The following is a 26,139-nucleotide window of genomic DNA, read 5'->3' on the forward strand; positions in this document are numbered from 1 at the left end:
ACCAATCTAGTATAATGCCTCTCTTAAGAGAGGCTATCCGAAATGAAAAAAAGTGCTATTAGGGGTTGGTGAGAGAAGCAGAGTAAATGTTCAGAGAAATTTAATAGTCTCTGCTTGCCCTAACCCTAATTACAAGCAAAATGCCTCTCATATGTCTACAGCTGTGCTGGATACTATAGGGAAGTATAATATCATTAGCAGCATTAAGTCATACACAGTGTTTAAAGAACCAGTATTACAGAATGAAGGTCAAATTAATGGCACTGGAGGTCAATAAGATATAGGAGAGCAAGAAAAGGTTTAGAATTGGCTTGCAGGTAGATGAGGTTACATAGGGATTTTGTTTTTTACTTATTTTTTTTAAGATTTTATTTATTTATTTGACAGAGAGAAAGAGAGAGAGAGAGTGAGCACATAAGCATGAGGAGCAGCAAAGGGAGAGGGAGAAGCAGTTTCCGCAGAGATCCAGATGCAGGGCTTGATCCCCAGGACGCTGAGACCATGACCCAAGCCAAAGGCAGATGCCCAATTGACTAAGCCACCTAGTTTTATACTTATTCTTACAAACAAAAGTTAAGTGTGTTCTACTTTTATAAAATTAAAAAAATTTTATCAATTGCTACATTAGCAGATGATTATATAAATTATTAAAGGATTATATCCTTTTCAATGGATTTAATACCTAGTAACTGCTCATTATTCATTTAACTATCAGTTGCAAACTGATATTTAACAGAAAAGATGGAGAGCAAAGAATCTGAGAGTTAAATAATTGTTAGGAAATATTGCTAACTTCAAATCAATCAAAAATGGAGATAAACTTTAAAAATATTAGAAATAAATGATAAAATATGAGGACTTACGAGTATTTGATTTATATTAAAATTGTTGGAACCCATCTATTGTGTATAATGTAAGACGTTAAGTTTTCATTTGAGTAAAAACAAAACACAAACAAAATAAGCACCTTGGCTACCATCGTATGAGAGGTGCCACAAATATATTTTAAACGTATAGCCTAAAGTTGAAACACTGGGGAATGAATTATCCTTTTATCTTCTAAAGTATTTCTTTAATTTCTTAATATACACCACCCCCTCAAATTGTGAAGGAAGCTGATGTGATGATATTCAAATATGTAAAGTTCTCATAGCCTTTTGTGTTTTTTTTCCCAAAGCACACTTCCTATTTATATATTCATTTTAATATTTCATCAATATCTCCTCTACTACACTATAAACTCCTTAAGGACAGTCATTGTGTGACTCTTTATTTCCCTTGGACCATAGTATATAGAAGAATTTCAATAATTCAAAATTTTTTGGTGGAATCAATGTGTTTCTGCTGTTGACAAACAAGCTTTTATGCTGTCCTGTGATCAAACACCCTGCCACACCATGCCATCCTCTCTAACCTGTGTGAACCCTTTCCAATGCACCATAAAGCTCCATAAATAATCCTTTTTTTCTTAACTGTCAGGGAAAATTTTTTTAACTAATTCATACCAATGGCACGTATGCCTAATATTGGGTCAAATGTGCCATCCCTCTACTTCACCTCCATCCCACCCCCCACCACATGCACAGATAGTTCTGTAGCCAGATGCAGGTTATTTGAAAGGAATGCCACTAATAATGGAAATTCAAGCACAATGACAATTTTTTAAAGTGACATTTTAGCACTCTGAACAATAGCCCACCTACATGACTTTCAGAAGGCTTATATTTGAAACACTTCGACAGATGATACTTTCTGGTCAAGACTAACTGATCATTTGCTGGTAGACATGACATATCTGATGTAGCACAAAGCTGAAACTCACTATAAATAATCCAACTTAATTGGGATATAGCTTAAATATTCTATAGTCTGTAAAAAAAATTAAGTGTGTAAGTAGGAAACAACATCAAAATGAAGGAAATGCAGTCTGGTCCTGATTAGATGATTTCAAATGGAAATCTTACCTTGTGGTGTGGTTATTTGAACAAGAATTTGAAAAAATCATTAGTGGATTTTACCTGCAATTGTCCACATGAATTTTTTTCACTGCCTTGGATGGGATGAAAGATTCCCAGTTATTGATTTCTATAACTTCTATGCAGCCAGTAAAATTCTCAACCGGTCCAGAAATCTGAGATGGAGGGAGAAAAAGAGGGAGGGGAAAGAGAGAGACAATGTTTATATTATTTTCTTCAATATATTATTCTTGCTGTAAACTGGTCAAAAGGTGCAATCAGATTGCAGGGTTGATTTATTCAACATGTTGGTAGAAAGTAATTCAATTTTTTTCATAAATATCATTCCAAAAATTAGTATAAAAGAATACTACCTTAGTCAAAAATTACTTGGAATCTATAGATCTTATCACTGTATGAATCACATATATGAATAAAGAAAAATTTTCATTATTACAGTGAATTATAGCTGAAACATGGGAGGAAAGCTAATACCCTCATCCTCCACATCAATGATTACACTTTTCCATCTTTTGCCTCTGTTCCTTGCACTTTTTCTTCCAGACATTAGTTACCTTGCCCCATCCACAGCTATCAAAGCATCAAGAAAAATTTCTCTTTCTGTTGTCAAAGGAAACATAGTAAACTACGAATATTTGTGACATCCTGCAGCCCTGATGGATTCTGTATGCCTTTATGTTCAGTTGTGTGGCCTCTCCTCCGTAGGAATAACTTGGGCAGAAACTAACTACTAGAAAGATTACCAAAGGGCCAAAAGCAAAAAAGAAAATAAGGACATTGGAAAGCATTAGTTTTGATGAACAAATAAAAACCTCTTAAAGATAAACAGATATATGACTTCTCACTTTATTCACTGTGAACATATAATACTATTCTATTAATTATAAGTCTATATGAGTTTACCATTTATGTGAAAAAGAGAAGTTAATAAAAACTAAAAGGGGCACAGCTCAGAGTTCAATAGTTAGATATAAGCATTTATTTCAGGTTCTGTCTTCTGTTATGTTCTTGATACTGTTAAAAATTTCAAGCTAAGATGGACCAAATTATGAACAGGATAACCACTGAATTTATACACTGAAAAATTGTCTACCTTGATTTTTGAATTAAAAATAGAACCATTTGCATTCTCAAGACTTGGTTTCTCACTGAGTGTAATATTATGAAGGATGGAAGAAAATCTTTGTCTTGTTTAGAAATTTTAGGGTGGGTGAATTTATTTTATTTCATCATTTAACTTAGAGTCTTAGTTTAAAAACCTTTAAATTTTTTCTTCCTCTTTCTGATATAGACGCAAATGTACTACAAACCCTCTCAACACATAACACTCTGACAAGTGTCAAAAATGACTGAACTAGAAAACAAAACAATATTTCACACAGCAAGTTTACAAAGAAGTCAGTTCATTTCAAGGAAAACAGAAATACTTGGCTCTTACATGTTGCGGAAGGGAAAATATTGATTTGTAATTGTTAGCTTAAAGTTTTTATGGATTTCATTAATCTTTTTGTTTTTCAAATTTAATTTGTATTTTTATCAGAGTTATACATGAACCTAGTTTTTAAATTTTAAGATAAAGTTTACATATACCTCTCCTGAAACATCTAAATTTGTGAATTAATATACAGTTTACAATTAAAAAATTAAAAACTTAAATGGTCTTCGAAAAATGCTATTGATAGTAATGATTATGAATGTTATACTTTATTTTAATATAGCTCAAAGATAGCATAATATATGTGCATGTTTAAGTAGATATTTTTCTCTGTTCATAAAGATCTTTATTACTCATGGGGATGAAAAGTATGGAGAAAGGTATAGCTTTTTAAATAAATATGAAACTATGAAAAATGCTCTAGGGCGCCTGGGTGGCTCAGTCAGTTAAGTGTCTGTTTTCAGCTCAGGTCATGATCCTAGGGTCCTGGGATCCAGTCCCGCATCAGGCTCCCTGCTCAATGGGGAGTCTGCTTCTCCCTCTACCTCTCCCCCTGATCATGATCTCTCTCTCTCATGTTCTCTCTCTCTCTCAAATAAATAAAATCTTTAGGAAAAAAGAAAAATGCTCTAAAAGAAAATTGTTCTATGATTACTGTATGATACTTAATAGAATTCTAGGATTCAACTCTCATTCACATATTATGGATTAAAAGACAAATATTAATTTATTCACCTTAGACTTTGTTAGAAAAAATTTCCACAGCCTTTAAATTTGAGTGAATTCAAAATTCTTTCATTTCTTCTGTATTAATAGATTCACAACTTTCCACATTAACTTCAGGCGCTCTTGTTCAGGATGAGTTAATTGGTTCCCAAATTCTCATGTACATCTTTCTCATTTTGAATATGGAAATTTCATTTTGCAAAAAATAAGTCAAACCTGTACGCAGAAACACTAAATCTGAATAGTAAACTCTACTCACATGATTTTTAGATAATTTCTAGTGTTGGAAACATTTTTCCCCTTGAATTTGATTAATTTATAATAATCTGGTTATTTAGGTTTCTGGGACAGGATTTTTAAAAGTAAAAGGAAACACAATATATATAATTGACATGACAAGTTACAATGTAACCACACATAATAGACTTAGTAAGGACAAGAAATCATGAAAAATCACCTATATGAGATTATAGAAATGGTATTGTTGCATGTTATCTCCTTTTCAATGAGAAAAATTTTGTAGTCACATATACTCCTGGGATTTTTCATATCTGGTTCTTATTTTTGTTCAAGACAAATAAGGAAATAATGACCCCCCAGTTACTTCTAAACAATGTAAAATGGCTACCACATAGCTTCAAGAATATAATTTATAGTACTGAACAGTAATAATAAGAGTTCTCATTTTTTACCTCAAATTTGTCTCAGTTATAAATATATCTTCAATATATCTCATTTTTTCTACCTCTATATTAACAGAAGAATATTTAATTCTATCTCTGGCATTTGATGGCCTTTACTCTCATGTCTTTTTTTCCCCAAATTTTTATTTAAATTCTAGTTAGTTAACATATAGTGTAATATTGGTTTCAGGAGTAGATTTTAGTGATTCCTCACTTACATATAACACCCAGTGCTCATCACAAGTGCCCTCCTTAATGCCCATCACCCATTTAGCTCATCCCCTGCCCATCTCCCTCCATCAACCTTCAGTTTGTTCTCTATAGTTAAGAGTCTCTTATGGTTAGCTTCCCTCTCTTTTTTTTCCCCTTCCCCTATGTTCATCTGTTTTGTTTCTTAAATTCCACATATGAGTGAAATCATGGTATTTGTCTTTCTCTGACTGACTTATTTCGTTTAGCATAATACACTCTAGCTGCATCCATGTCTTTGTTGGATATTTGGGCTCTTTTCATAATTTGCCTATTGTTGATAATGCTCCTATAAACATTTGGGGTGCAAGTGCCCCTTCGAATCAGCATTTCTGTATGCCTTGGGTAAATAATAGTTCAATTGCTGGATCTAGGGTATTTCTATTTTTAATTTTTTGAGGAACCTCCATACTGTTCTCCAGGATGGCTACACCAGTTTGCATTCCCACCAACAATGTAAGAGGGTTCTCCTTTCTCTACATCCTCACCAACATCTGTTGTTTCCCGACTTGTTAATTTCAGTCATTCTGACAGGTATGAGGTGGTATCTCATTGTGGTTTTGATTTGTATTTCCCTGAAGATGAGTGATGTTGAGCATCTTTTCATGTGCCTGTTAGTCATCTGGAGGCCTTTGGAAAATGTCTATTCATGTCACCTGCCCATTTCTTAACTGGATTATTTGTTTTTTGGGGTGCTGAGTTTGATAAGTTATTTATACATTTTGGATACTAACCCTTTATCAGATGTCATTAACAAATATCTTCTCCCATTCTGTGTTAGGCTGCCTTTTAGTTTTGTTGATTGTTTCCTTTGCTGTGAAGAAGCTTTTTATCTTGAAGAAGTCCCAATAGTTCATTTTTGCTTTTGTTTCCCTTACCTCCAGAAACGTGTCTAGTAAGAAGCTGCTATGGCCAAGGTGAAAGAGGTTGCTGCCCATGTTCTCTTCTAGGATTTTGATGGGTTCCAGTCTCACATTTAGGTCTTTCATCCATTTTGAATTTATTTTGAATTTATTATGGTATAAAAAAAGTGGTCCAGTTTCAAGTTCTGTATGTCGCTGTCCAATTTTTCCAACGCCATTTGTTGAAAAGACTGTCTTTTTTCCATTGGATATTCTTTCCTGCTTTGTCAATGATTACTTGACCATATAGTTGTGGGTCCATTTCTGAGTTTTCTGTTCTGTTCCATTGATCTATGTGTCTGTTTTTGGGCCAGTACCATACTGTCTTTTTGACTACAACTTTATAATACAACTTGAAGTCTGCAATTGTGATGCCTCCATTTTTTTTGTTTTTTTTCAAGACTGCTTTGGTTACTCTATCCCTTTAAAGAGAGTTCAAGTCAATGAATTATCCATACTGTAAAAACAAGTTTCTATAATAATATTCAATAGTAGTTACATCAAATTTACACAGAGAATCTTCATTACTGTAGTTTAGACCACATATACAATATTCCAAACTTACAAACAATTTTAAAATAAAAATGTACCATCTGAATTTTTTTTGAAACTTACATGCTTTTACATTTAACATGATTTGAAAAAAGTTATTAAAGTGAGAGAAGTATTTAATTTCTTTTGTCCTGATATAGTAGAGACACAATTACTTGAGGAGTATATGGGCTCTTGGTGTAACCTTCTGTTAAATGGTAATTTTAAGAACTAATTTCTCATTCTTTTCAATAAGTAGTTTATAAGTTCTATTTACACTGTTATTGTTGCTTATGTTTTTAAATGGTTTTCTAGTGTACCTACTGTAACCAATTTGGCTGAATTCAAGGGACCTTTTAGATTAGTGGACTTTGAAAACCAATATATTTGGTTTGGAATCAATTAAGAAATAATCAATTGGTAATACAGAAACAGTTCCAATACTTTTCTTTTTACTGTAAATTAGCTATTTATTTGCTTTTGAAGGTCTCATCTTAGGCACACTGTGGTAATTTGATACATCTTTGAACAATATGAAAAAAGAGATTCTTAGAAGCTAGCAATACCAAATGCTTTGTTTGAACAAAGCTTCTATTGTTAAAATATTACTTAAATCACATATCAAACTCTTGTATGACAGCAGCATTTCTGAAGAATGTAACTTATAAAGAACATCCCTGTTAAAATGCCATATGATCTTTCCTCTCTGCTGCTGCTGCTAGGATATTTTCTGTTTTCCTAATCATTGTGTTTTAATCCCATTCTGGCACTCTTCATTCCCTTCTGCAGTTCCAAGTGTCCTTTTAGTATCATTTCCCTTTCAACTTCCTTTAACAATTCTTGTAATGTAGGTGTGATACTTATTCAGGTCCTACTGTGCCTGTCAAATAAATAAATCTTAAATGTCATTATGGGATGCCTGGATGACTCAGTCAAGTATCCGCCTTCAGCTCAGGTCATGATCCCAGAGTCCTGGGAACAAGTCCTGCATCAGGCTCCTTGCTTGGCGGGGAGCCTGCTTCTCCCTCTGCCTGCCATTCTCCCTGCTTGTGCTCTCTCTCTTTCACTCTCTCTCTGACAAATAAATAAATAAATAAATAAATAAATAAATAAATAAATAAAATCTTAAAAAAAAAGAAAATGTCATTAATTTGTACTATTTTAAATTATATTTTTGTTGGATTCAGAGTTCTATGCTGAAGGGGGTTTTTGGTTATTTTTATTTCAGCAACTGAAAATGCTCCACTGTCGTCTGGTTTGCATTGTTTCTTATGAGAAGTCAGTAATAATTTCTTATTATCAGGTTTAATTGAGATTATTGCATATATGAGTTGATATTTTTCATCAAATCCAGACAAATTTGGTCATTATTTCTTCAAATATTTCTTTCTGTCCTTCTTTCTCTCTCTGCTTTCTAGAACTCCAATTACACGTATTTGAACTTCTTGTTACTGTCCAATAGGTCACTGAGTTTTTGCTCCTTCTTCCATCATTTTTATCTCTTTTCAGTGTAATTTCTGTCCCTCTGTATCCAAGTTCAATGATCTTTTCTTTTGCAGCATGTAATCTGTTGTTATTAAGTCAATATGGTTCAGATATTATATTTTTATCTTTGATATTTGTTTCTTTTATATAGTTGATTTTTATTGATTAATTTATAGTTGATTTTTTAATAGTTGCCATTTTTTCCTCAAGTGCATGTTTTGTCTTTAGCTAATAAAGTTCCCATATGTCAATTACATAATTTCTATGATTTCTTGATTTGTTTCCTTTGACTCATTTTTATCCTGATTATAGTCCACAGTTTCCTGCTTCTTTCCATGTCTAGTGTTTTTTATTGGATACTGGACATGTTGTTACATGTGTGTTTGTTGTGTGTTTTCCTATATATTTTATCCTAATTTTCTAATTATTCATGGCAGTAAGGATAGTTTACTATCAATTACTCATTCATAGCCCAGAACCCCATATGCCTTTTTTAAAATTGATAATTCTATGTGGCTTATACCACAAAATAAATAGTTCCCACTACGTAATTCTTAGTACTATCCCTGATTCTCTGCTCAATTTTCACACTCTCTTATCAATTTATTCTAGCATTAGCTTTCTATTTGCTAAGCAACATGTTCATATTTTGGGGCAGTATTCAACTTCACAAATTTTTGTAGCCTTTCTTTTTATAAGATTATACCTGTACCATATATAGTAATTTTTGGTTATATAAACATTCAGCATTATATTAGTCATAATTTTAGTTCCATCAGTTTTAACTTAAATGTTTCATGTTACATTACTCCTATGTAATTATTATTTAAAGTAGAGTAATATGACAGTTAATAATGGCAACATTTTCTTTTTTTCCTTTTTTTTTTTTGTATTTTTAATCCCCGTGACTTATTTATTTTATAACTGGAAGTTTGTACCTCTTAATCCTCTTTACCTATTTTGCTTATCTCTCCAATCCCCTCCCCTGTGGCAACGGCCAGTTTGTCCTCTACGTTTAGGATTCTCTTTCTGTTCTTTTTGTTCATTTGTTTTGTTTTTTAGAGTCCACATATAAGTAAGATCATATGGTATTTGTCTATCTCTAATGTATTTCACTTAGCATAATAACCTCTGGGTCCATCCATGTTGTAGCAAATGACAAGATTGCTTTCTTTTTATGGGTGAGTGATATTCCAGTGTGTGTGTATGTGTGTGTGTGTATACACCATATATTGTTTATCCATTTATCTATTGATGGACACTTGGGTTTGCTTCCATACCTTGCTACTGTAAATAATGCTGCAATAAACACAAGTGAACGTAACTTTTCAAATTAGTGATTTTGTTTCCTGAGGGTAAATATCCAGAAGTGGAATTACTGGATCATATGGCATTCTTATTTTTAATTTTTTTGAGGAACTTCCACACTGCTTTCCACAGTGGTTGCACCAATTTACATTCCCACCAACACAGTGCACAGAGGTTCCTTTTTCTTCACAGTCTTGTCAATATTTGCTTCTTGTGTTTTTGATATTAGCCATTCTGACCGGTATAAGGTGATATCTCATTGTGGTTTTGATCTCCATTGTTCTAATGATTAGTGATATTGATCATCTTTTCATGTACCTGTTGGCCATCTGTATGTCTTCTTTGAAAACTGTCTATTCAGTTCCTCTGCCCATTTTCTAATTGGATCATTGGGTTTTTTTTTTTTTTTGTGGTGTTGTTATAGAAGTTCTTCATATATTTTGAGTATTAAGTCTTTATTGGATATATCGTTTCTACATATCTTCTCCCATTCAGTAGGTTGCCTTTTTGTTTTGTTGATGGTTTCCTTCACTGTGCAAAAGCTTTCTTTTTTGGTGTACTCCTAATAGTTTGGTTTTTGCTTTTGTTTCCCTTGCCTCAGGAAACATATCTAGAAAAATGTTACTAAGATAGATGTCCAAGAAATTATTGTCTATTTTTTTAAAGAAATTTTATGGTTTCAGGTCTCACATATAAGTCTTTAACCCATTTTGAGTTTATTTTTATGCATGGTGTAAGAAAGTGGTCCAGTTTCAGGTTTTGGCACATAGCTCTCCAGTTTTCCCAGCACCATTTATTGAAGAAACTGTCTTTTTCCATTGTATATTCTCGCTTCCTTGTCATAGATCAATTGACCATATAAGCATAAGTTTATATCTGGGCTGTCTGTCCTGTTCCATCAATCTATTTTTGTGCCCATGCCATACCATTTTTATTATTATAGCTTTGTAGTATATCTTGAAATCTGAGACTGTGATACCTCTAGTTTTGTTCTTTTTTCTCAAGTTTGCATTGGTTATTCAGGGTCTTTGTGGTTTCATACAAATTTTAAAATTATTTGTTCTAGTTCTGTGAAAAATATTGTTATTTTAAGTATTTTGATAGGGATTGCCTTGAATCTGTAGACTGCTTTGGGTAGTATGGACATTTTAGCAATATTAATTCTTCTACTAATCCATAAACATAATATATTGTTAAATTTGTGTTATCTTTAATTTCTTTCATTTATGTTTTATAGTTTTCAGAGTACAAGTCTTTCACTTCCTTGTTTAAATTTTTTCTTAGGTATTTTGTTCTTGTGGTACAATTGTTAATGGGATTGTATTCTTAATTTCTCTTTCTGCTACTTCATTATAAGTATATTTTCTTTGTTATGCAACCTTTTTTAATTGAATCTCAGTATTGCTTCCTTTTTATTGGCTTAGTGTTCTTATCATCCCCAAACTCTTTGCCAGAAATATAAATCTCTCCTCAATAATTCAAATACTATGAATAGTTATTAATTTGATTTCTCTTTTAATTTGAATTTTCACAATCTCTTCACTGTCACATTTGAAAATTACTGTATTGCTGTCCTGTAATGAATCCACTCTTACCTGGTTTTCATGTTACTCAGACTTAATTCGCTCCTTTTTTGGCATATTAATTGATAATATAATCAAATTTCATCAGTGTCTGCTTCAAATAGACAGAAGCAATGGAAAGCTCTAAAGCAAAATAGGGCTTATATAATGGCTAAAAAAGTAGAAAGGGGTAAAGATATTGTGACTTTGATGAATTACACATGGGGCATAGAGGAGAAAGGAGGGAAATAAAGAAGTAGAAAATTCAATGCTATGGATATTTGTTAAATTCCTACTAAGTATTTATTGGTTTCTCAGAAATCATTCCAAAGCTGAGTACTTAGAAAAATAATTAGTTAAGAAAAGATGGAGGGGTCGGCGCCTGCGTGGCTCAGTTGGTTGAGCGACTGCCTTCGACTCAGGTCATGATCCTGGAGTCCCAGGATCGAGTCCCACATCGGGTTCCTAGCTCAGCAGGGAGTCTGCTTCTCCCTCTGACCCTCTTCCCTCTCGTGCTTTCTATCTTTCATTCTCTCTCTCTCAAAAAAATAAATAAATTCTTTAAAAAAAAAAAAAAAGAAAAGATCGAGGGGCGCCTGAGTGGCTCAGTCGTTAAGCATCTGCCTTCAGCTCAGGTCATGATCCTAGGGTCCTAGGATGGAACCCCACATCCGGCTCCCTGCTCCACGGGAAGCCTGCTTCTCCCTCTCCTACTCCCCCTGTTTGTGTTCCCTCTTTTACTGTGTCTCTCTGTGTTCAAAAAATAAATAAAATCTTAAAAAAAAGAAAGAAAAGATGGAAATTGTTAAGAAGTACCTATTTTGAGAACATATAACTGAACTTAGATGTTAACATGCAATGTTTCAAATGTTTAGCTGTTATTAGGATAAACACAAATTAGATGACAACAGTGTACTGTGTATTATGCCAACTGATACATGAGTCTAAATAGCCTAAATGTGGGACTTTAGAAACATAATGACAAAACTGTTACATAAAAATAGCAATCTTTCAGTCTACAAATTTGGTAACACCTCTACCAATTTTATTGTGATGTATTCATTAAATTATGCACACTTCATAAAGATTATGGGATTCACGTGGATATAGTCTCTATGTAGAAGGAAGGAGAAATCTGGTTAATTTCCTAGTTGAGAATAAAATTTATATATTGATTCAGCAAATATTTATAAAGTACATACTGTGTAGTGAGCACAGGGTCACCATATATGTTTATACAAATTTTGCACTGTCAAGAAACTTAGCTTATAGAGTGGAGTAGAGCCTGATATTTAATCCACATTTTTTTTTCCTCCAAGGTATCTTCCTAGAAATATCTAATTAAAAAAAATCTGTCTAATTCAACAAAGTCACTATAGAGTCTAGCAACTGTGGGGCTAGGCACTGTTGAAATATAATGTCAGTAAAAAGTCTGATAAAATTCAGTAAAACATGGGAAGAGGACAACAGAGTTTGATTTCTGATAATGAAATGAGTAACTAGTTGGAGATCAAACCTCTTATGAATACAACTAAATAGAGTAGAATTTACATAAAAATCAGTTAAGCAAACAATAAAGAGCAACTAAGGCAGCAAGGAGTTGAGATGCCAATGTCTGAGAGAGAAGGGAAGGACAGAATGTTAGTCTTGACATTCAGTATTCCATTTTGCCTTGAAGTACTTGTAAATTTACAAGTGGCAGATGAGACTTGGGGAAGCTGAGCAGGGGCTTCTATAAATTTTTTTGCGCTAAGAGCAAAATACTGAAAATCAAGAGCAAACAACCATTCTTAGAACACTGAACATGTGTTTCTAAATTCTACGGGGTTTTAGAGCTGCCTGGAGTTTAACCGGGTGGACATTTTCATCAGTGGTATTGGTTGCCATTTCTTTCCTACAGACACTGGCAGAGAATGTCCCTGTATAATGGCACTGGAAAAACATGAGCACAATTTCAACTGTTTTTTCTCCAGTTTATTCTTTCTCTCAGCAAGGCCAGACATGCTCTGTCCCACACACTAGAATCTCTACAGTACCTATTCTGTTCCTAACCACTCACACACATCACTTTAATACAGCTATCTGTATGCTGAAGGATTTGCCATGGATTTTTTTTTCTTTTTTAATACAACAGCTTTATTGAGATAAATTCACATATCATAAAATTGACCCACTTAAAGAATACAATTTCATGGTTTTAGTATATTCAGAACTGTTCAACTATTACCACAACCAATTTTAGAATATATTATCACTCAAAAAAGAAACACCTTTTCATTAGCAGTCACTCTTCATTATTTCTCCAATAGTAGGCAACCACTAATCTACTTTCTATCTACAGATTTGCCCATTATGGACATTTCTTAAAAATAGGAACATATAATATGTGGTCTTTTGTGATTGGCTTCTTTCATTTAGCATGTTTTTAAGGTTTCTCCATGCTGTAGTATGTATCAGTACTTTATCCCTTTCATTGCTGAATGATATTCCATGGTATGGATATATCATGTTTTGTTTATCCGTCCATCAGTTAATGGCCTTTTGGACTGTTTCAATTTTTTTGACTATTAAGAATTCTTTTGTGTTTTATGTGGACACATGTTTTTATTTCTCTTGGTTATATGACTAATTCTCTGGAATTTCCCTGTGTGTTTGTGTGATTATTTAAGTGTTTCCTACTACATATAGCTGCTTCAGTATAAATCCTGGGGAGGGAGCTCATAGCCAGGAGTTAATTTCCATGCTGAAATAATGCCCCATCAAGATTACTCTTGGGGCGCCTGGGTGGCTCAGTGGGTTAAGTGTCTGCCTTCACTTCAGGTCATGATCTCAGGGTCCTGGGATCAAGACCCATGTCAGTCTGCCTGCTCAGTGGGGAGCCTGCTTCTCTCTCCCTCTGCAGCTCTCCTTGCTTGTTCTCTCTCGTTCCCTGTCAAATAAATAAATAAAATCTTTAAGAAGAAAAAAGATTACTCTTAATTGGAAACAATCTCAATGTCCATCTATAGGAGCCTGCTCAAGTAAACTGTTGTACCACCCCCCGTTTGTGAAAAGGAAGTAGGAATATCTCCATATACTACTACAGAGTGTGCAGTGGATGCTATGGTATCTACCCGTATCTCCCTTTAGGACTGAAGGATATCTCTCCTCTTTCCACTACTTGGGATACTGCTGCTGGCAGATAGACTTTGCCTTTCAGCATTTTTTAGGGATTACTTTATTTTATTGTTTTATTAATTTTATTTTATTATGTAATGTTAGTCACCATACATTATTACATCATTAGTTTTTGATGTGGTGTTCCATGATTCACTGTTTGCATATAACACCCAGTGCTCCATGCAGAACATGCCCTCCTTAATACCCATCACCAGGCTAACCCATCCCCTCACCACCCTCCCCTCTAGAACCCTCAGTTTGTTTCTTGGAGTCCATAGTCTCTCATGGTTCGTCTCCACCTCCGATATCCCCCCCTTCATTTTTCTCTTCCTACTATCTTTTTTTTTTTTTAACATATAACGTATTATTTGTTTCAGGGGTACGGGTCTGTGATTCATCAGTCTTACACAATTCACAGCACTCACCATAGCACATACCCTCCTCAATGTCCATCACCCAGCCACCCCATCCCTTCCCCCACCCCCACTCCAGCAACCCTCAGTTTGTTTCCTGAGATTAAGAGTGTCTCATGGTTTGTCTCCCTCTGGTTTCATCTTGTTTCATTTTTTTTCCTTCCTTCCCCTATGATCCTCTGTCTTGTTTCTCAAATTCCTCATATCAGTGAGATCATATGATACTTGTCTTTCTCTGATTGACTTATTTTGCTTAGCATAATACCCTCTAGTTCCATCCATGTCATTGCAAATGGCAAGATTTCATTTTTTGATGGCTGCATAATATTCCATTGTATATATATATACCACATCTTCTTTATCCATTCATCTGTTGATGGACATCTTGGCTCTTTAGGAATTACTTTAGTCCAGGGGTACAGCCTCATCCAAGTTTTCTCCTCTCTCCTGTGGCAGTTTGCATCCAATGACTGGTCAACAAGGGATTGTCACAGCCCAGACACCTCACCCCAACATCTGACAACTCTGAATGGTCAGTCCAGCTCCAACTTAACAGGGGTTTTGCAAAAGCCCATACTGAGACTGCATCTCATTCCAACGCCTCCTCTTGCCCAATCCTACCTCCTTCCTTTCCCTTCCCTTCCCTAGACAGTAGTCCCAATAGCACTCTCTAAACGACTTGTACATTAACTTCCATCTCAGAGTGTGCTTTCCAGAGAATATAACTTGCAATTCAGTGATCACCAGATACACTGCTAGGTATAAAAAATAAAGTGAAGAAAAGTATATACATATGCTGTTATTTAATAATGGAAGAATATGAATTTATATATTTGTATAATTGTTATTTGTTTATATTTAACAATAAATAAGTAAACCATAAAACATGAGAAAGAGGAAATGAATAGGGCAGAGGTGATGGCAATGGAAACTAGACTTCTTAAATATATCTTTAGATGTGGATTTGAATTTGAAACCATGTAAACATATTTTACATTTACAAAATAAAATAAAGACTAAATAGCAATTCTTAAAACTCAGAAGTAAAATGAAATAATGATCCTCTAACTGTGTTTCTATTTGGTAGCATAAAAACACATAAAATAACTACTCTGATGACTTTAAAACACAGTACTTTGAACATATATCTTCAGTGGTATCTTAAGGACAAAAAGAACCAAAAATATTAAACTGTTTTCAGTAATATAAGTTCGTGGTAGTGATGCAACATTATTCTATCAGATGTGTGTCAGTTGCAGGATATATCAAAGGTGTATTATGACAGTGTCATGCATATTTGGAGGGAGATGAACTAAAAGCCATATACTATAGTTGCCAATTTTGATTGCAAGTATAATTATTAGCTCATGAGGTTTTTCTTTTCATTACAACAAAAATAATCCTAGTTTGACTAGTGAAGAGCTGGGAAAAAAACAGTGCAGTGGCAAAGAGCAGTTCTATATTCTATTTGTGATTTCTAAATACTATTTTACACCAAAAGGAGTCTAGATTCCTTGGAGAAATGCCTAATTATTCATCTGGGAAAATATAAGAAACCATGGAAACTCTACAGTACAAATAATTTAGTTTCTTCAATAAAATTTTGCTCAAAAAATAAAATTGACAAATGAAGATTTTATACATAAAATGATATTTGAGAGGCATATTAACCAATCACAATATATGAATGCTATTTGGTTTAATTTCAAACTATTTTTTAAAGAAGGTTATAAAACAGGAAAATGGGAAAACTAACGATATATGATAGTAAAAAGTATTACCTTTTAAAGATGATAATGCAATTATGGTTATCATTTTTGAAGATTACTTAGCTTACAGAAATACAGAGAGAAATATTTATAAACAAAATATTCTGATGTCTGCGATAAGCTTCCAAAACATCTTGAAGATAGAGGATGGAGGACACATTTAATAGTCAGATGAAATATGGCTGTGTCTTTTTATTTGCTGAAGCTTCCAGTGAATTCACCACTTTCTTTTTTCTACTTTTACATATGTTTGAAGTTTTGTTAAAAAAAAAAAACAACCCAAACTCTACTTCTACCATAGACACTCAGTCACCACTTCAGCTGGTGTTTCCTTGGCTTACTTCCCCGAGCATCACATCCCAAGCAGCTCCCCAGCTCTAATACACTGGTTTAAAATACCCTTGTTCTTCCAAAATCTCCATTTCTCCTGATATTTTAATCTGTTTACTTCTTTTCTTATCTACTCCTTCTTTTAAAAACAATTAGCTCACTCAGCTGTACCCCTCTGTCTTCCTCACCATACTTCTCCCTCATGCTCACCTTTTAAGCTCTTTCTCTCAACACAAGAAAATTTGCTTAGTTATGTCTAATTTGATTTTATTCTCTCAACCTCTACTCATTGATGAAGATACATGTTTTTGCATAAAAGGTAAACCATTTAATATTTTAGGAAATAAAATTCTGTGTTTCTATTTTATCACTGTAAACTTTTCATATCACACCATCCACAACCATCAGAGTAGCCCAGCAAAAACAATTCTGGCTTGGTAAAAAGGCTTGATAATAAATATTTTTTTAAATACTAAGAGCAATGATAATAAAAAAATGAAAGTAGTAACTACTATCTAATGAGTACCATTATGCACTTACTTAACCTTCATAATAATTTTATCATATAGATTCTATCAGCATTTCGGTTTGTTATTTACTATTTATGGTTTACTATTTCTACTACTGATGTCCTAAAAAAATTCTCTAGCATCATATTTACATATGGATGGTCTTCAGCCAAAAAAATGACTTTTGGCCTTTCTTTGCACATCAGTGCCTTCTTGGAAGAAGGCGTTAGGCAAACTCATTTCAGTTCCTCTCTTTTCTGAGAAGCCAGCTACTTCAAAGATGGTCTATCTTCAGACTATGACATGTTAAGGAATTCTCCCAGAGGTTGCCAAATTCTGTATGTAGCTGAGTTTAATGTTTCAATACGGGACAAAGTATTTGGAAGTCCACCACTTGGAGACCTTAATCTACATTTCTAACTTAGCTATTTATCAATAACAAAGCTGACAAATACAACTTCATTTCTCTGACAATTTGGGAAATAGCTCCTTCAATCTCACCAATCTCTGTTAAGTGTTGGAAGGTTGGGTAATTTGCCCAACTTTGAATATGGCATGGCATAACTAGACTAGATTCAGGCCACTGAACCCAGAGATCATGTTCTTCCTCACTTTCCTATACTAAAAATCCTTCAAGTCTTGTTTATTCTCTTTTACCTACTATGGATCTGGCATTATTTAGTTGTTCAAATATTGGGAATGATGGTTTATTAAAGGTTTCTTAACACTGCATACTTTTAACTCAAATGCCTTTAACAGGAATTTGAATATTATTATGGATCATATATGATTATTATTTTTCAAAATGAAGGAAGGATACTGTGATATAATCTATGCCTTATTTACTTCTGATCTTACAACCAGCAAAAAATACATTAAAATTTGGAAAAAAAACTGTCATATATCAGCACTACTATAGACCAAATGTGCTTGCCCCCCAAATTCGTATGTTGAAACCAAATCCCTAATGTGGAGGTATTTGGAGGTGGGGCCCCAGGGAAGTGATTAGGTCATGAGGGTGGTGATCTCATAAATAGGATTGTGACCTTATAAAAGAGGCCCTAGAAATATCCCTCAACCCTTCCACTAGGTAAAGATACAACCAGATGTTCATCTATGGACCAGGAACTGGGTCCTCACTAGACACCAAAGTGCCAGAAACTTGATCTGGACTTCCCAGTCTTGCAATATATTTTCTTTCTTTTTTTTTTTTTTAAGATTTTATTTATTTATTTGAGAGAGAGAGAATGAGAGACAGAGAGCATGAGAGGGAGGAAGGTCAGAGGGAGAAGCAGACTCCCCACTGAGCAGGGATCCCAATGCGGGACTTGATCCCGGGACTCCAGGATCATGACCTGAGCCGAAGGCAGTCGCTTAACCAACTGAGCCACCCAGGCGCCCGCAACGTATTTTCTTAGGACCATAAACTTGGCACCATTTCAAGTTGAAATTTAGTTAGGTACCAATTTTGTCAATTCCCACTTAACTTTACAATAGAAACCTCTTTGTTAAAAGTAATACCTCATTAAAGTTCAACCATAATTTAAGATATGGGAAATAAGTTATCATTTACTTCCAGTCTGAATAATTAGGAAAATGCCAACTTAAACAGAAATTCGATCTATAATATTGTTCAACATTAGATAAGAGTTAATGTTTCTGTAAAATAAATAATTAGAATCATATTAGAAATAAGGTAAATCTTTTCCTTTAAATTAAATGTTTTCATCTGATTTTTAAATGAAAATAAGTATTATTTGAAAGTCTTTTAATTTTTTTCAACTTTAAAATCAAAAAGTGAGGAAATTCTTCAAAAAAACCTCAAATTAAATTTGCAACTCACTGACGCCCTATTTGATAGTTGAAGGATTCCTGAAATAAGAAAGCTTTATGTATTGTTAAAGTGGAATACTGGAAACGGCAGATGCTGTCTTTGCCTTGAATTACAAAAGTAAAATATGTAGTTTTGTACCATTTGCAATGGTTACTTGAAGAAGTCAGCAATAAAAATTCAAGTTTAAGTCAAATGTTGCAGCTTTGCAGTGTTTTGCTAGTCATAGTTCACTAAATAGAAAATGTATTTGAAAATAAAGGAGTTAATTCTATTGTGCTGACACCAATAACCAACTGACTTCTAGTGGTTCCTGTGACTTTAGACTCACATCGAGCTTGTCAGAAAAGAAACCAGTTTGGCAATTTTGCAGAACTGTCTGCATATGGAGTCCAACAATGATAACACTTTTGTCCTACATAATATTCTTCAGGTCATGGCATTACGTCAGATCTCCATCTCTAATGTCAGCATACAGGTTGAATACATTTCAGAAAAAGAAATATTTTATAGATTTTAGAGTCTGAAAAAAAATGTAAATGCTGTAAGAATAACAGTAAGCTTATGGCAGGTTCTTGCTTAAGACAAAAACTAATGAGGGCGCCTGGGTGGCTCAGATGGTTGGGCGTCTGCCTTCAGCTCGGGTCATGATCCCGGGGTCCTGGGATCGAGTCCCACGTCAGGCTCCCTGCTCCTTGGGAGCCTGCTTCTCCCTCTGCTTCTCTCTCTCTCTCTCTCTGTCTCTCATGAATAAATAAATAAAATCTTTAAAAAAAAAAAGACAAAAACTAATGATGTAATGTATGGTGATTAACATAACATAAAAAAATAAAATAAAAATAAATAAATAAATAAATTTATTCCATCAAATTCCAACTTTAAAATTCATGAAACAATTCACAAGCATGCCTCTACATTCCAGAATTTACAGAAATGCCCTGTCACCCACTGTCCAGCTGTTACAAATAATTTTGTTAATTTTCCCCAGACTCTTAAGAGCATAATAAGAAATCAGGCATATGAATCTAGGCACAATAGGCTGATCTTACCCTCACTCTGCTCTGGCATATCACATACCTGCCTACACTGTTTCTTTCTCAAGTTTTTCGTCATTCTCTGAAGTGACAAGAATGGAAGAGAGAAGGATGTTTTTAAGTTAAAAGCATTCCATTTAAAGCACTCACATTTATTCTGAGAAAAGACTATATCCTCAAACACAATGTTTGTCTGTATATGGGGTAATCCATTGTGCTGAAACCCAGTAATTCAAAGTTTTCCACATAGTAACAAACTGAGTTGAATGAAGATTAATCAAGTTATATGAAAATCCACAAGGATTTTACGATAACCAATCAACCAACAACAAAAACAGAACTCAGTGAATATTTTGTGATTTTAAATTTTAGTCTATGTAAGTTTTGTTTTCAGTTATTATGTACATTTAAATGTGACAAAAATAGAAAAAAATATTCTAACAGAGGTCAAACTGAACAAAGCAGTATTCATAGATTCTAGAAGTTTTCTTTTTCTTTTTTTAATCACACATTTACCTTTTATCTGTATCTGTATTATATCTATATCCATCACTATATCTACAGATAGTTAACAGATAACATACATTTATCACCTGTCTCCATTGTTAGCCCTTTTAAGGAGACCTGAGGCAGAAAAGTTCTATTTAATTCAAAGTATCTAAATATATAAAAATAAAAATATAGTTATTTGTTTCAATGGACTATACAGTCAGTTGAAAGAGAAACAGAGAGCAAATCCATAATTTATCAGATGATTAAGGATTTCTAGAGGAGAAAAAGCCCTGATTTTTCCTCTGAAAAATGGTATCAAATGTTTTTAGTAGAAAAATATATTTTCATTTCTATCGCTTTCTACTGGACTATCCCAATTTGCATGTAAATATACTTCAATATTGTCCCCCCTAAAGTACTGTTCTTCCCCAGTCCCTCTTGCCTCTTTAGTAATCATCATGGTAGTTTCCAGCATAGGTATTAATTCTATCTCCTCTACTTTCTGCATTATCATAAACAAATTTGATATAAGTATACTGGTTTCTTTACCTATAAAATGAGAAGAAGAAGAAGAATACCTCTTTCCTATGGTTATTGTGGGACTTTAAAGTTAATACATGTAAAATATTTTAAAACAATACTTGAACCTTAAGTGTTCAATACATGTTAGCTAGTATCATTATCATGCATACACTTAAAAAATTTTTTTGAGAAAGTTTGCTATCCTCACCATCTTTATTGTTTTCCAACATTGCTTCTCTCCCCACTACTCCATGCAACCATTTTCTAAGTTACCAGTGTTGTGAATTCAAATGAATGCTTGTCTTTTCTTCTTATCCTGTATCTTTCTCAGTGTTTGCACATAGAAAGTCCTTAAAAGTATCTGTTGACTGACTGATTGAATGCATGATTTAATTACTTAAAGTAGGAGAGTAAAACAAAATCAATACAAAACTATTTGTTATGGTGTGAATGTATGTGTCCCTCCAAAATTCGTATGTTGAAATCCTAATGCCCAATGATGGTGTTAAGAGACAGAGACTTTGGAGGGTGTTGAGGTCATTAGGGTGAGGCCCTCATGAATGGGATTAGTGCCCTTAAAAGAGAGATCCTATTGAATGCTCCAGCGCTTTATCCATGTGAGAATACAATGAGAAGTCTGTGACCCAGAAGAGAACCCTCACCTGATCATGCTGGTACGCTGATCTCACACTTCTAGCCTCCAGACCAGTGAAAAATGTATTTATTATGCTTATAAGTTACTCACTCTGTGTTCTTTTGCTATAGCAGCTAGGATGGACTAAGAAAACAGTGCCCAGAAGTGAAGGTGCTGCTGTAACAAATACCTAAAACTGTGGGAGTGGCTTTGAACTGGGCTGGATAGAGGCTGGAAGAGTTTTGAGGTTTACGCTAGCAAAAGCCTACATTGCCATGAATGAAGTATTAAAAAGCAAGTCTGGTGAGGATTCAGAAAGAGAAGGCTGTAGAGAAAGCTTTAGTCCTGTTAGAGAATATCTAAGTGGTGGTGAATAGTATGTTGGTAAAAATATGGATGTTAAAGACCATTCTAATAAAGTCTCAGATAAAAGTGAGGAACATGTTGTTGAATAATGGAGGAAAGGCCAACTTTGATATAAAGCAGCAAAAAATTTGGCTGAATTGTGTTTATGTCCTCGTGTTTCATAGAACATAGGACTTGTGAGCAATGAAATTGGGTATTTGGCTGAAGCTATTTCTTTTTTTCTTTATAATTTTATTTAATAAAAATTACATATATTTAAGGTGTGCAACATGATGATTTGACTACATATACTTAGTGAAATGATTACTATGGTCAAACTAATTAACATATCTCATCACAAACGTGAAATCATTTCTAAGCAAAGTGTTGAAGGTGCAGCTTGGCTTCTCTTAAATGCTGAGAAGAAAGAAAATGAGGGAAGAAAGAAATAACTTAAAGATGGAATTGTTAATCAAAAGGTAAGAACTTAAAAAACTGAAAGATTCTGAACCTATCCAAATATAAAAAGTGAGAAAGCAGGTTCTGAAGAGAACACTAATGGTATGAGACCAAGGGAACTTCTGGTAAGATTAGTATGGGTAATGAACCAAAATTGTATTCATCCACTCCAGAAGAGAAACAGCCAATTTGAACTGAAGGGGAAGGAGAATGAAAGAAATGAAGAAAAGTGTTGGGACTTCTTAGATTTTACAGGATAAGACATGGAGATATTATTGATTTAGCACATGTGATATTCTTAAGATAAGGAGAGAAGGACCCAGAAGGTGATTCAGAGATTATCAAGGCTGCCTCCTCAGGTTCAAAAAACCCAGGCTACCCCTGGGTTTCAGCAGGCTGGATGACCCCCGACCAAAGCCATGGGGGTAGTGCTGCACAAAGTGTTGGGGATGGACCATTGCCCAGCAAAGCATGGATTATGCTACCTCCACCTAGATTTCAAAGGATGGAGCTTCCTGGAGCCATGAACCTGCAACCCCAGATTGGTAGAGAACCTGCCTGTGATTCCAACCTAGAAAAATTACAGTCAGGCAACTCCAACTTTTGAAAGCTGTCACATGGTCTGTGCTCAGCAAAGTCATGAAGGCAGGGATGCTCCAGTAGGTCTTAAGGTTTTGAGCTTGCTCTGAATCTGTTACTCTTTTTTCCTTTCCTATTTTTCCCTTTTAAAATGGAAAATATCTATCTTATGCCTGTCCCACCATTTTATTTTGGAAGAACATTCTATATTTGATTTCATAGGTTCATAGCTAGAGAGCAATTTGCCTCAAGATGAATTGTCTCACCCACATCTGATTTGTATGATATTTAGATGAGACTTTGGACTTAGAATTTTGAGTTGATGCTGTAATGAGTGAAGATTTTTAGGGCTATTGAGGTGGAAAGAATATATTTTGCATGCAGGAAGGACATGACATAAATGTGGGGAGGGGGCAGAGTAGAATGCTATGGTGTGAATGTTTGTGTCCCTCCCAAATTTGTGTGTTGAAATTCTTATGCCAAATGTGATGGTATTAGGAGGCAGGACCTTTGGGAGTTGCTACTCCGGACTTTGGGAGGCCCAAGCCCTCATGAATGGGAGTAATGCTCTTATGAAAAAAGACCCCACAGAGTTCTCTAGCCACTGCTGCTATGTGAAAATACAATTAGAAGTCTGGCCGAGAAGAGGGCTCTCATCTGACCACACTAGCACCCTGATCTCAAACTTCCAGTCTCCAGAACTGTGAGAAATAAATTTCTGTTGTTTATAAGCTGCCTAGTTTGTGGCATTTTGTTATAGCAGCTCAAACAGACTAAGGCATTTGTTTGCTCATTTTTAAGACCATGTTCTTTTATCTGGATAGAAGAAAAAGGAACAGATCATAAGATTTTTTTAATTTTTTTAAGAACAAAATTTTTAAGAACAAAAATTTTTTTGTGTTCTTTGAGGAAGTAGAATTTTATTGTTAATTTTATAATTCTCTCTCTTCCAACCTTCTCTCCTTATCCAACTTCCTCCAAAGTTGTTAATTTCCACTAACTACACAGTGCTCTGATGGTTTTACTCAAGTCCTATGGAAAAACTTTTTTAGAATTTATTCTCCAACTATTTATTTAGCATCAGATTCACTAGGAACTGTGCTATGGGCTGTAGACAGATGGCTGAACAAGACATATGTCTGTCCTAAAGTGGCTTCCAGTATAGGCCAGAAGATAAATACGCAAACAAATATTTATAATGTAATATGTCCGAGTGCTTCCTGAAGATAGGAACTTGGTCTGCCCTCTTCACTGAATTATTCCTGGCGCATAATCTTAGAATAGATGTTATATAATATTATAGTAGTGGTATGTACCAGTCTGTCTGAGCAATAGTCTATAAAACTCAGCTGGAAATGGGAAAGTTTATGAGCTTTTGAGTACAAATGCCCCAGGACTTGAACTTTATACTTCATATGAGTCCCATGCCAACTGTGTAAAGGTCTATGCCTTATTAAATATTTTGGCTTCTTAAATTGTCTTTCTCCATGATTACCTGTGTATCTTCTAGAGTAGGCATTTGAAAATCCTGTGAAGAAGAGGCAATGTGATCAATTTGAGGGATCTTATCACATGGTTGAAACAGATCTGGTGTGATTTCAAGGGCATGCAGAAAATCTCAAAAACAGAAACTTTTGTCTCTTGGCTTGCTGATACCAGAAATCTCACCCTCTGAGATTTATTCTTTTGGATGAAGGCTTTTAGCTCACTGAAGTGTAAATATCCCCAGGAGAGGAAGCATATTAAATTATCAAACATTTAACAACTTGCTATAATTGCTTTGATCAGATTCTTTCCTGAGAACACAAATTGATCAGAAAAAGCTAGGAAAGGTGCAAGGATATTGGGCCTGGGGGACACCACTACCAGGAAGAAAGGGCTAAGAAGGACTGGGGGTGCCCAAGACAGCCAGCTGGGAAGCTATCCCTGCCAAGTGCTTTTGCCGTTGCCAGCAATCTAGCTTTTCCAGCCTGATGGGACAAGGGTAACATCTGTGCTGGGGCTGTCAGAGTCCCACAGGTGCAGACAATCTAGTTTATTAGAAGTGAATTTGTAAATACAGAGAGAAGCAACTGGCACTTTGAGCCGCCAGAGATTAGCGGCAGTAATGAAACAGGCAAAGACTTGCCTGAACACTGCTTTTATTGGTGGTACAAAACAGTCATTCAAAACAGCTTAAAAGCAGGAAATGCTTACCAAAAACAACTAAAATAATAGAGTTCAGTTTATAATATGAAGTTTGCTTGATGTCTGAAAACAAAAGTTAGCCCAATATACGGAGTATTAGATATATGGTTACAATGTCCTGATTTACTTGAGAAAACCCTGGCAGGGATGGAAGCAAGCGCTTCCAATGTCAATGTCAAATAAAAACAATCACATACTCTTTCTGGAAAATATAAATTATGTCACAGTTTTATGCAGAGACACTTATTTAAAAATAAGTTCCGGGGCGTCTGGGTGGCTCAGTCGGTTAAGCGTCTGACTCTTGATTTCAGCTCTGGTCGTGATTTCCAGGTAATGGGGCTCTGTGCTTAGCATGGAATCTGCTTGTCCCTCTCCCTCTGCCCCTCCCCCTGCTCTTTCTCTCTCTCGAATAAGTAAATAAAATCTTAAAAAAAATTTTTTTATAAAGTTCCACAGTGATTAGTTCAGCAAAGCCAAAGAAGGCTTATTAGCACAAGCACCATCACCACTACTGCCATTTATTACTAACTTTAAAGTTTTAACTTTAGATTTTATATAGGGCATATATATTCTAATCTCATATGCTATACATTGATTCTGTAGGTGGATGAGTGAAAGTGAAGACAGAATCTTAACTTCACAGTTTGTTTCCTTATAAGTCAAACGAGAACTTTAGGTGTTTTCTTTTGGCTTTATTTATCTATGATGCATGATTTAAGCATTTGGAAAAATAGTCATGATTTTTTCAACTTCATGTTCCACCTACACTGCTTCCCCTTTTTGTAGCATTCTACATTTTTCCCTTAATTTGAGATATAAAATTGATAGTCTCAAATCTCCCAGTAAATAAACTGCCTCCACATTCCATGTAGACAAATTTGAAACTTTCTGAGATATACATGTAGTGTGTCATTAAATATGTGCACTGTTACTTCTATCATTAAATTCCACTAAAATATGCATATATATGAATATATTTAATATAATTACATAAAGAATACTATGTATAATTCAATGCT

The sequence above is a fragment of the Callorhinus ursinus genome, unplaced genomic scaffold (assembly GCF_003265705.2).
Source record: "Callorhinus ursinus isolate GAN/ISIS: 27379988/994484 unplaced genomic scaffold, GSC_fseal_2.0 scaffold22, whole genome shotgun sequence".
NCBI lineage: Eukaryota > Metazoa > Chordata > Mammalia > Carnivora > Otariidae > Callorhinus > Callorhinus ursinus.